At 38.9% G+C, this 10642-nt stretch overlaps 1 long non-coding RNA gene across 1 annotated transcript; it reads right to left on the reverse strand.

The window, feature by feature from the left end:
* Window positions 1-428: 428 nt before the first annotated feature.
* On the reverse strand, window positions 429-9308 carry LOC149875040 (uncharacterized). Its single transcript, XR_016439050.1, has 2 exons — window positions 760-9308; window positions 429-540 (listed from the first exon to the last, which is right to left on the reverse strand). It is a non-coding gene; the product is annotated as an uncharacterized LOC149875040 (long non-coding RNA).
* Between the last annotated feature and the right edge of the window lie 1334 nt (window positions 9309-10642).

Raw genomic sequence — 10642 nt, forward strand, 5'->3', positions numbered from 1 at the left:
AACACGGGTACAACTGTAGGTGGACATTGCTTTTTCCTCTCTTCAAAGTAGAGATCAGCGTAGTAACAATTTTGGCCACTTTTTGGAGTAAAAACTTTGCTCTCTAGAGAGTCTGTTTCCTCTCCATTAATCATTTCAGGGGGTGGCTGGCTGGCTCAAACCCACTTGGATCAGGGCACTTTACCACTGTTTCTAAAACAAGAAAGTAGCTTGTCTTTTCTAAGAGGGCTGACTGACTGTACAGCTATCACATCAAAATCAAAGTGGACTTTATGGATTCCACACAGAGACATATCAGTCTAACACTGTAAGATACTCAAGGCAGTCACCTATTCCACTTTTATGGCTGCCATAATTTAACCTCAACCGAACCTTGGACCTTCATGTTTCTGGAGGATGATCACGAGATAATCAAACAATATGCCAAATTGTCTAGTTCTTCATGATACCAGTTTTAATTGTGCCCATCTGCTGGATAGGTCTGTTGGGACTTTCACATTTGGTCATAGAACCATTTAAAGGACCGGTGTACTTATTCACCTGTAAAAGAGAAGGTGAGTGACACATTACTTAACAGAATAAACTGGAAAAGCTTGGTTAAATGACCCAAAACTGTTTAGAGAGGGGGCAGGGGAGGCTAAGGCTTCCTACATTCACCAAATCTTATTCACTAAGGGTGTCCTTTCAGAGCCTGCTTTGTCAAAAAATCCTTTTCAACAGAAGGAAATCAGCAGCCCTTTAGGTTTAGGAATTATTTACCTTTGAAATTAAACCACAAGCACATCACACTTCAGGAAGGATGTGGAGAAGCTTGAGAGAGTCCAAAAGAGGGCCACGCACATGATTAGAGGTCTGAAGAGCAGGTCATACGAGGAGATGCTGAAAGACATGGGACTCTTCAGCCTGGAGAAAAGAATACTTAGAGGGGACTTGGTGGCAGCCTATATGTATATAAGGGGTTTACATCAGAGCCTGGGGGAGTATCTGTTCACCAAGGCACCCCAGGGGAAGATAAGAAACAATGGACACAACCTGCTTGAAGATCACTTTAGATTGGACATAAGGAGAAATGTCTTTATGTTTTGAGTGCCTAGGGTCTGGAACAGACTCCCTACAGAGGTGGTACAATCACCTACCCTGGAGATCTTTAAAAAAACAACTTCACACACACTTTGCTGTGGTCATCTGACCCCAGCAGTCTTTCCTGCCCAAGTGCAGGGGGGCTAGACCCAATGATCTTGTAAGGTCTCTTCCAGCCCATAACTTCTATGAATTCCTAAAGCAAGAAATGAGGTAGCTTTACCAAGATCTACTGTATTTCCTACAGACTCAGGGTGGTGTGTTATTTTGTGGGATATGTCCCTTTCCATACACTTTAAGTAAGTGTACAGAATGGTTGGGTTAGCATTCACAGAAAGAAGTCTCTGTCCCTACTGGTAACTGACACAATGCTAGTATTTTGTTAGCAATAACTACATTACAATGGTTTCTGCCAGATGTGTCTGCATTAGATTTTTTCTCATAAAATATACTGAAATTGTGACCATGGACGCCCCCCCACAAGTGTGCTAGTCACAGATAGCGAAGACCAGTGTTTTAATCATAGTCTTGTTTAACTCTGCTCAGAGAAGATCTAGATAATGCTGTAGTTGAAACTCTGGTGGCCTTTTCAATCTAAGAGTGCCCACTAGTGGATTACTGAGGCAGTAGCAAAGAAAGTTCTCTGAAAAAAAGGTGTGTGTGGATGAAAATTGTTGTATGAAGGGATATGACACTCCTTAGAGAAATATACATATATTATTTTTATAGTTAAACTAAAGAAAGATTAGGTAGAACTTTATATATGTAGTTAATGCAGCACAAGAAGGAAATTCAGTTATCTTTTTAGGTAGATTTTATGGGTTATCTGTTCTCTGTTTTCGTAATAGAAGATATACATCAATAATATTCCTGTCGTTATTATTTAAGTTAAAATAGGGCAGGAAGCGAAAAAAAAATCAAGTAAAAATATCTCGGGTCTGGAAATAGTCAAGAGTGAACAGCTGAGAAGAATAGAAATTAGTGAGATGAAAGATCTACTAAAAATATAATGGAATAATTCTGGAGAAACCAAGATTTCTATAGGTGACAAACTGGGAGGCTCAGCATGTGAGCAAAACTACTGGGTAATCAGTGATGAAATAATAAATAGAAGTAAGACTGCATACATGGCAAAAACTGTTTATACAGCAAAATGTAGGAGCTTGGGAGTTCTCATTTATAGCCTACATACTGACATGGCATCCCTCATTTTTTGTTCCCACACATTCACAGGCAGTTCCATAAGCAACACCACTTGCAAAGTAACTAAACAGTATCTTTGTTTCAGATGAGATGTTACACACTAAAATTGAAAGAAAAGCATACTTTTAAATCTACTTTTTCTTAATAATTTGTCTCAGGAGACTCCAAACACAGCAGTTTTCACACTTCATCTCCCAGAGGTTTCCATTTTTCCAAACTTCTGAATACAGTAAACAATAATAGAAGAATATGGAAGAAAATTGAGCTTTAAATTTCATATGTGGGATGCTATATTATTAGAAGCTATCATAGGCAATATTCAATATAAATGCTAAAACAATCAGAAAAACTTAATGTCTAAATATGAAGGTACATTTCTTAGGAAAGGTTTTCTGGAATTGTATTCTGAAACAAATTCAGATAGATCAGTCTTTCAAAAAATGTATTTTCCATAAAGTTTTTATTCTTTCTCTTTAAGATTTCAGTATTTTTTTTAAGGTTTTAACCAGTCTACAAGTAAAAACATTTATCTTAAAAATATAATTTGTGAATTTCTTATGTTGGTCTACAGAAACAAAGTGTGGCCCATGAGAGGTCATTTCAAGCATACATTTACAGTCACACAGTCCTTTATAGTAATAAGGCTTTAATCACAATTTGTGAAAATGCAGTGAGCAGAGGCACCGGAGAAAACAGAAGAGTCTGCTGAATTTGATGACAATTGAGCTGTGGCTCTACACAAACCCAAGTGTTTTTACCTTTTTTATGGAGTTATCTTTTTGTGTGAATAAGTCCTTTTGGCTTAGCAGGGGTGATTCAGAGGGATAGGCTTCAGTATACTGAACTCTGGCTTCATGTCAACTAAGCACTTTCAAATATGCACTGAATCAGGCAAAATGCAGTTTGTCTCCCATACTACTCACCATCTCACGGAGGAAAGGGGACTGGACACAGATTATTTAAATATCTTAACGGGGCACTTGTTCAGCAGTCTGGCCTCTGCATTTAACCAGTATAAAATAGTAATACATTTCTAATTAGGCAAGCGCATGTTCTCATGGTATTAAATGCTGTTGTTAATATAGCCTTTGATAGTTGAGCACTTTTTAAAAAGGACCACAATTTTGGCAGCTTCTGTAAGGATGCCATCCTGGTTGCTAAAGGGATGCTACCAAACCTTAATCAGGATGATCCCAAAGCTTGCTACATTTCCACAGATCTTGTTAATTATATTTGAAGTTTATGAAATGTCATCCTCTTGCATGATCATGTCATGATAACATAATCAAGCAGCAAAAAAATTATTAATTTGGAAGATGGCATTGAGGTAAATGTCTCTGTTGTCAGTAAGGAGAAAACAATGTGTTTTCTGATAAATTTTCTGAAAGGGTAACCTCACAGTATAGTTACCTCAAAAGTAATTATACTGCTGGCACTGCGGCCACATCCAGCCCCACCGTCATTGGACGAATCATCTTTCACTTCTCTGTGTCACTGTACTAATCTGTGCTTGGATTAACTCTCACTCGTGCTGTAATTGCCTGCTCCAGAAAACAAACTTTAAAAGCTCTGTAGAATCTTACCCCACTATATCAACTGAGATGCCAGAAGATGGAGCCAGAGAGCAATTTTTTAAACAAGGAGCCAGCAATGATGAATACAATGTAATCTCTGCTCCAACCCATGAAATCAAACCAGATTGCAGATGAGCAATGAAAGAAGGTGCTCTAGTATGCTGGCACAGTGTGAGTATCTGGATCTTGGTTCTACTGATTGTAACCATGCTAGTAACTGCTAATTCCCAGAGCTATGCTGACACCATATAACAGGCAAATGCAGTACTATCACCAACACAAGCTAGGATCATTTCACTTACATTATCAACCCAGGAGTAAAGCCTATACCAAATAGAAAAAGCCAAAACCAGTGGAGGGAAGAACATTTCAGTTTCCAAGCAGATATAACAAAATACAGAATAAAAGTAAAAGAACTAAAATGATGAGGATGATTCCTAAGAAGCAAGGATTAAATTATGTTGATGTGATATAAACAAAGGTTCACTTTCAGGTGCAGTCTGCACTGGCAGGCAGACAAGTTTCTTTGGGAAAATCCAATAACTTTTATTAAACCAACTCTACACCCCTGTCTGCACTACTCTAATATGGAACATTTTCAGTTAAAATTTGAACAGTAAGGAGCAATGAAAAATTGACTATTGCTCTTTCTCCCTCTCTTTCTCTTGTAGCTTCCAAAAATAACATGCCTGTTTTGGGTTTTTTTCGTCTATTTGTTTGTATCCTCCAAGAATGCCATGCCTATAACTGAACTTCCTGTTTCACAATTTACAGCAAGAAAACAAATCCTTGGATGTTAACAACACTTTTATTTTCTTCCAGTTTTGTTTTCAGAGATTACTGATATTTATAAAAAAGATAGGAGACCATCAATGCCAAGAAGAGAGGCATGTAATGATTTTCTTTTCAAGGGGCATACACTTTTTAGGAATGTGCATGTGAAATAGTAAGTAAACACTGTGTTTGGTGTTCACATTTAGATCCAGTACTTTCTACTCTGTTTACGTTTTAGAAACAATTTAACCTATGCCACCCAACCAGGAAAAATAGCCAATTTTTCACTAATATAAAGAACAACATATTTGTTACAAAAACAGGTTTTTCTTGCTTTTTTTTCAAAATGATTAGCTAGAGAAACTACTTTATACACCACGACTGGCCAGTGCCTGCAAAGGGGCTCATCTGCAGCCCCACAGACTCTCATCTGGCTTTCACCCCTTATGTTAGTCGGCCAGGAGGCTACTGAAATCCCTCCTCCAGTTGTGTTATACTTGGGGATAAAATCAAGGGACAACTTATCTTTAAAGAATAGAAATCTGTGAGGGAGTTTTGTAGTGGGTTTTAGCATGTTACTACTTTCCTGTGATTCATATTCCTGCTTATTTTAACAGACCTGTGGCTACCTCCGGAACCTGCCTACAGAAGGATCATGGAGAAAACTTTGTTTTGATACTATGTGGAGTTCCTCTTTTATATTTTGTAAACATTATGGTTTACTCGAAAGTGATTAAAGCCCAGGCCTATTTTAAGGTTTCTTCCCCACTCAAGCAATGCTCTACATCCTGAAGATATACTCTTACTTCTTCATTACTTGCTTCCCTCAAGACCTCTGACTGTCAGTAGGCATGTCTGCATGTGCTATTAGCATGCAGCGATAAACTCCGGTAGGTATCATGCTGGAGTTTATTGTTCCCAGGCTTGCTGTTTGAATGCATGCGTAGGACCACAACACATTGACCCAGGTCAGAGCAGCCCCAGCTGGCAGGGAGCCCAGGGCTGCTGCAACCCAGCTCAGTGTGCTGCAGAGGGGCTGGCTGGAGCACAGGGGTGATCGAGTGCAGGGCTAGCCAGCAGACAGCCCTGCACTGAAGACTCCTCATGCCCTAGCCAACTGGGTCAGCATCTACACGTACACTGCTATGCACAAAAAAACTCCAAAGTAGGGCAGTACTTGTATTTACAAACATTACCCTGCTACTGAGTTAATAAGCTTCTTGCGCCTAATAGGCTGCACGTGTAGACACTGAGACAGTAAACATTTTATGTAGGTGTGCCCTATAATCTTTTGAGAGAAGGCCTCTTTAAGGCCTTTACTCTTGTATCTACAGTGCTCCCAGCCATTGGCTGTCTGAGAATAATGCCCAGTTCAATTGTTCAACTCAAATTCCTTCAATAAAGGCTTGTAATGTTTCTGCTAGAACACCAAGTATATATATTTTTAATATATATATTTTTAAAATTAGAGAAAACTAGGATCCCTGTACATCACAAACAGCAGCACAGGCAGTTTCCTTTCTACGTGCACTTAACCCAGAATGGCAAAGACCACTACTGATGGTAGAATTGCATCTTGTTCATTTCGCACCAGTTCACTTCCTGGAACTGCTCAATTTAATGTAAAAAATGTTTATACGGTTAATCTGATTATGAGGTTATGCAATGTGAATGCGTCTTCAGGGAAAGTATCTGGGGGAATGTTTGTTCACCAGAGCGCCCCAAGGGATGATGAGGTTGAACAGTCATAAACTACTACAAGACTGTTTCAGGCTGGACATAAGGAAGAATTTCTTTACTGTCTGAGCCTCCAAGGTCTGGAAGAGCCTGCCATCGGAGGTGGTTCAAGCACCTACATTGATCACCTTCAAGAGTAAATTGGATCTTGCTGGGATCCTATGACCCCAGCTGACTTCCTCCCTTTGGGCAGGGGGCTGGACTCGATGATCTTCTGAGGTTCCTTCCAGCCCTAATGTCTATGAAATCTATGAAATAATTTGAAACCACAAATTAAGCCAGTAATCACCCACCAGTGATACTGACTTGAGGCAAGATCTCTCCATTTTTCCCCATATTGCATCCCCTGATTTAAACTAGTAACTTAAAGGCACAAAACTTTATATAACACTGCAGCCCAGGAATCACTTTTTAATTATAGTTTCTTGGTGACCTTTCTGTTAGTTGTTGCTTCCCAAAAAGTTGAGATCTGGGCAAGAGGCTAAAAGTATCACAGTAAAGTTCACTGAATTATTTTTCTGTGCAGAATGAATAGTATGATTGTTTCCGATATTAGGCATGTGGAAATGTATTAGGCATTATAGAAACACAAAGGAAGGCATGGTCCCTGCCCTGAAGAATTAGTTTTCTCTTCATCTGCTTCTTAAGTATCTACTGAGCATCAGCATATGTTCAATGGACACGTTTACACAATCATTAATGTGCTGTTGTTACAGTGCAGTAAATGTAGTACCTCTAATATGACATTCTAACTAAATGCGCAATAAGTGGTGGTACTGCACAGTAGTGCCAGCACATGGTCTTTTTGTGATGCTTAATGTGCAGTAGATTAATTCTACTGTGCATTAGCCTGGCTTTTGTCATGATGCGCTAACACGCAGTAGAATTAGTCTGCTGCACATTAAGTGTCTTGTATAGATGCATCCAATGAGTACCACTATTTTCCTACTCTGTTGCCAATGCTCTGGATGTTGATTTGGCAGGAAAAGGTCAACTGTGACCCTTTTGTTTTTCACCTGTGAAGTATCTAGTTTGTGCTTCTACAGCTGACTATTTTGACATGAACTGCTCAATAAATCATCCAAGTCTAATGGATTGATAATGGCATTCTCAAAATGTCTCTACTATCTGAGGCAGCAGTGCTCAATTTCCATGGAAAACTGGTTTCTGGTGGCCAGCTGTGGCTGAACCTAAAGATACAGCTGCAATCATTTCTGAAAAGCATGTATGTAGTGAAAAACAGTGACCAAGACATATTTACTGTGGTTTTTCAAAATTTTTGCAGACTTTGACTGCCTTGTCTTAAATAACAGAGACCTCAAGAATAAATGCATTTCATTGGGCTTAAGCAATGTGAACATAACTTCGGGCAAATTATTTGACCTCCCTCTGCTTCAGTTAATCCACCTGGGTAAAAAGCAGGGACTTGCTGAAAACCAGATGCTGCAATTATGTTGAGTTTCTCTAGGTAAAAGCTGATTTCCAATGATGAGGCTTCAGCTCCTCATTTGGAAAAAAAAAGCTGAATCACAAAAACATTCTATCACCAATCCATATTAATACTGCTGTGGTGTTCCTGCAATTGATTTTACATGCTGGACCTGTATTTCATTTCATCCTACTTCAACACTGCATAATTTTTTAGACTTACTCAAATAATGTTTTCTATATCCAATCAATACAATAACCTTTGGGTAAGACATAAAAGCAAGAATACAAAAAAAAAGTATATTAGTACTGATGGCCTTTGAATTTAATATGAGATGACTGTTAAAATGCTGGAAACTTTTAAAAATGTTCTGCTAATTAAATTCAAACCTTCAATTACAAAAAGATGAAGGAAGAAGAACATTGTATGAACTTAGACAGAAACCCCATTTTTGCCCTCACAATTATTTTTACAGAAATGGCCATTACTATACAAACATTTACAGAATGGCCAGAAAAACAACTGTGAACCTCTTACACTTGTAGAATTAGCTGATGGTTCTGGGTAGAATAGCATGAGATCATTATAAAAAAAGAGGTTTATTTACTTGGTAGCATTTTCTGGTAAACTGTTTTTCTTGAGTTGTTTAAATTCTTCTTTTCACCAAATTCACACCACTGTGGGTCCTAGAAAAGCTGTACAGCATTGTTTCTTAGTTACTAACAACAGGCTACCATTTGCCAGCTTTGATGTGAAGAGATGTCAAATCTACAAGTGCTCTGGATTACTCTAAATATCTAAATGTACCCTAACTTAAGTCAGACAGCTGAGGGCCCCATTCTGAAAAATACCTCCACTCAGGGTGCTGAAGTTGCTTAAATGTTTTTCATGCCAGGTTCTCTGTTGCGATAAAATGAATAATACTGGACAACACCCAGCTGGTGTTATTGGATGTAGCCAAATCCTGTGATTCTATACAAGGCAGCTCAGAAGCAAAAAGGCATCATCTGCATCTGGTTCCAAACTCAGCTGACTTTCTGTACAACCCTAGTAGCAACTGTGCTTAGCTACAGCCTCAGTGAAGGGAAATTGTCCTGTTGAGAGAAGTTCTCAATCAGCCAAACTGGAATCTTCACTGTGGACATTATCTAAGAGAATGAACTGGATAAAGGTCCAACTATGGCCTAGCTGAACTGATCACTCCTTCTTAAATACTGATTGCTATTGAAAACCGTTCATACAGAAAAAGGGAGAAAATCTCAGGATGCACACTGTCTTTATATCTGGCAGGATGCCAGGCAAGAACAATTGAGGTACTTTCTATACGGTTTAAAATGAGAAAAAAAAGCTCTTTCTGTATTCAAATAAAATTCCTTGTTCAAGTTCAGAAGGCAGTGTGCCTTTCACTGCCAGTATTCTTGCAATGTGTGTGAGCTGATCTTGGCTTCTGCAGCTTTCTCCTCTCCCACAGATCCTCTTCTCTCATGAACCACTTTGCTTCTAAGTCACAAGCTCAGAAACACTTTTTTTTGTTGTTTTTTAAATAATTTGCTGAGGCATCCGTCCTTCAAAACTGTATCCATTTCTGCCCTACCCATTTTGTCTTCTTCACTTGCTGACTGCTTCATTGAAAGTGGCAGTTGAGCAGGGATCCTAGTTTTCTCTGATTTAAAAAAATCCCCAATTTTCATTTAAAGAAAAGTAACCCCAAATCCACATGTATCTATTAGTGGTGTTTCATTTTAATCACAAAAACGTGGATTTGGGGTTACTTTTCTTTAACCAAAAATTGGGGATTGTTTTAAATCAGAGAAAACCAGGATCCCTGCAGATGATATTTTAAAATTATTTTTGATGTAATGTGTGTAAGACATCTAGTAAATATGTATGAAAATAGTGTAGCTCTATAAAGTTCTCTCACTGCATATACCAACTGTCAATATTGCAGAAGACAACCAGCTAAAGTTTTACTTCAGCTTCTGATTACCACAGTATCATAGATACTGTTACATAAAGTAGCTAGCCATTCCTCTGTGCAGGGGGGCATTTTGGTGTTACTACACAAACAGAATTTGGCAGTAAAGCAGATGGGCATGGGCTCAAGGAGCTCATCTCAGTGAAAACAGATCCACAACATGTAAACCTGGTCATGGGGCTCTTACTCCATCCCTCTCTCCATTCAGTGGTTGTTAGCTGTGCTAGTTAATGCCAAGCAGAAGGCAAGAGAGGTTTTTGAGTGGGCAGCAGTTTTCAACCGGGGTTACACAAGACGCAGTCAGGTGTACACTAAAGGTGCTCCCACTATGGGCACCACTGCTGCAACCGGGTGAAATTGTCCAGCACATCAATGCGTCTGGGAGGAGCATGTAAGTTCGGACTGGGAAGGACTGCAACAAGAGCAGATTCTCCTGCCTGCATTAGATTTATTACTTTCATTTGGCTGTGGAAGAGGCAACACTCTGGTTGAGAACCTGAGCGAAAGCTGTGATAAGCAGGGATCCTGGTTTTCTCCGATTTAAAAAAATCCCCAATTTTCAGTTAAAACTAGCCCCAAGTGCACATTTTTGTCATTAAAATGAAACACCACTATATATATATATATATCAGCGGTGTTTCACTTTAATCATGGAAAAATGTGGATTTGGGGTTACTTTTTTTTAACCAAAAATTGAGGGTTGTTTTTTTTTAAATCAGAGAAAAGTAGAATCTCTGGTGAGCTAATGCAAAACAAAAGTGGTTCTCAGTTGTGCCCCCACTAAATTCAGGAAAGTTATGGCGAGGTGCCTTGAATTTAAAAAGGTTGAGCACCACTGCTTTAGAAACTAACTGGTTCAGACAGGAGGCA

Source organism: Crocodylus siamensis, chromosome 1 (assembly GCF_052110815.1).
Source record: "Crocodylus siamensis isolate JL-2025a chromosome 1, ASM5211081v1, whole genome shotgun sequence".
Taxonomy (NCBI): domain Eukaryota; kingdom Metazoa; phylum Chordata; order Crocodylia; family Crocodylidae; genus Crocodylus; species Crocodylus siamensis.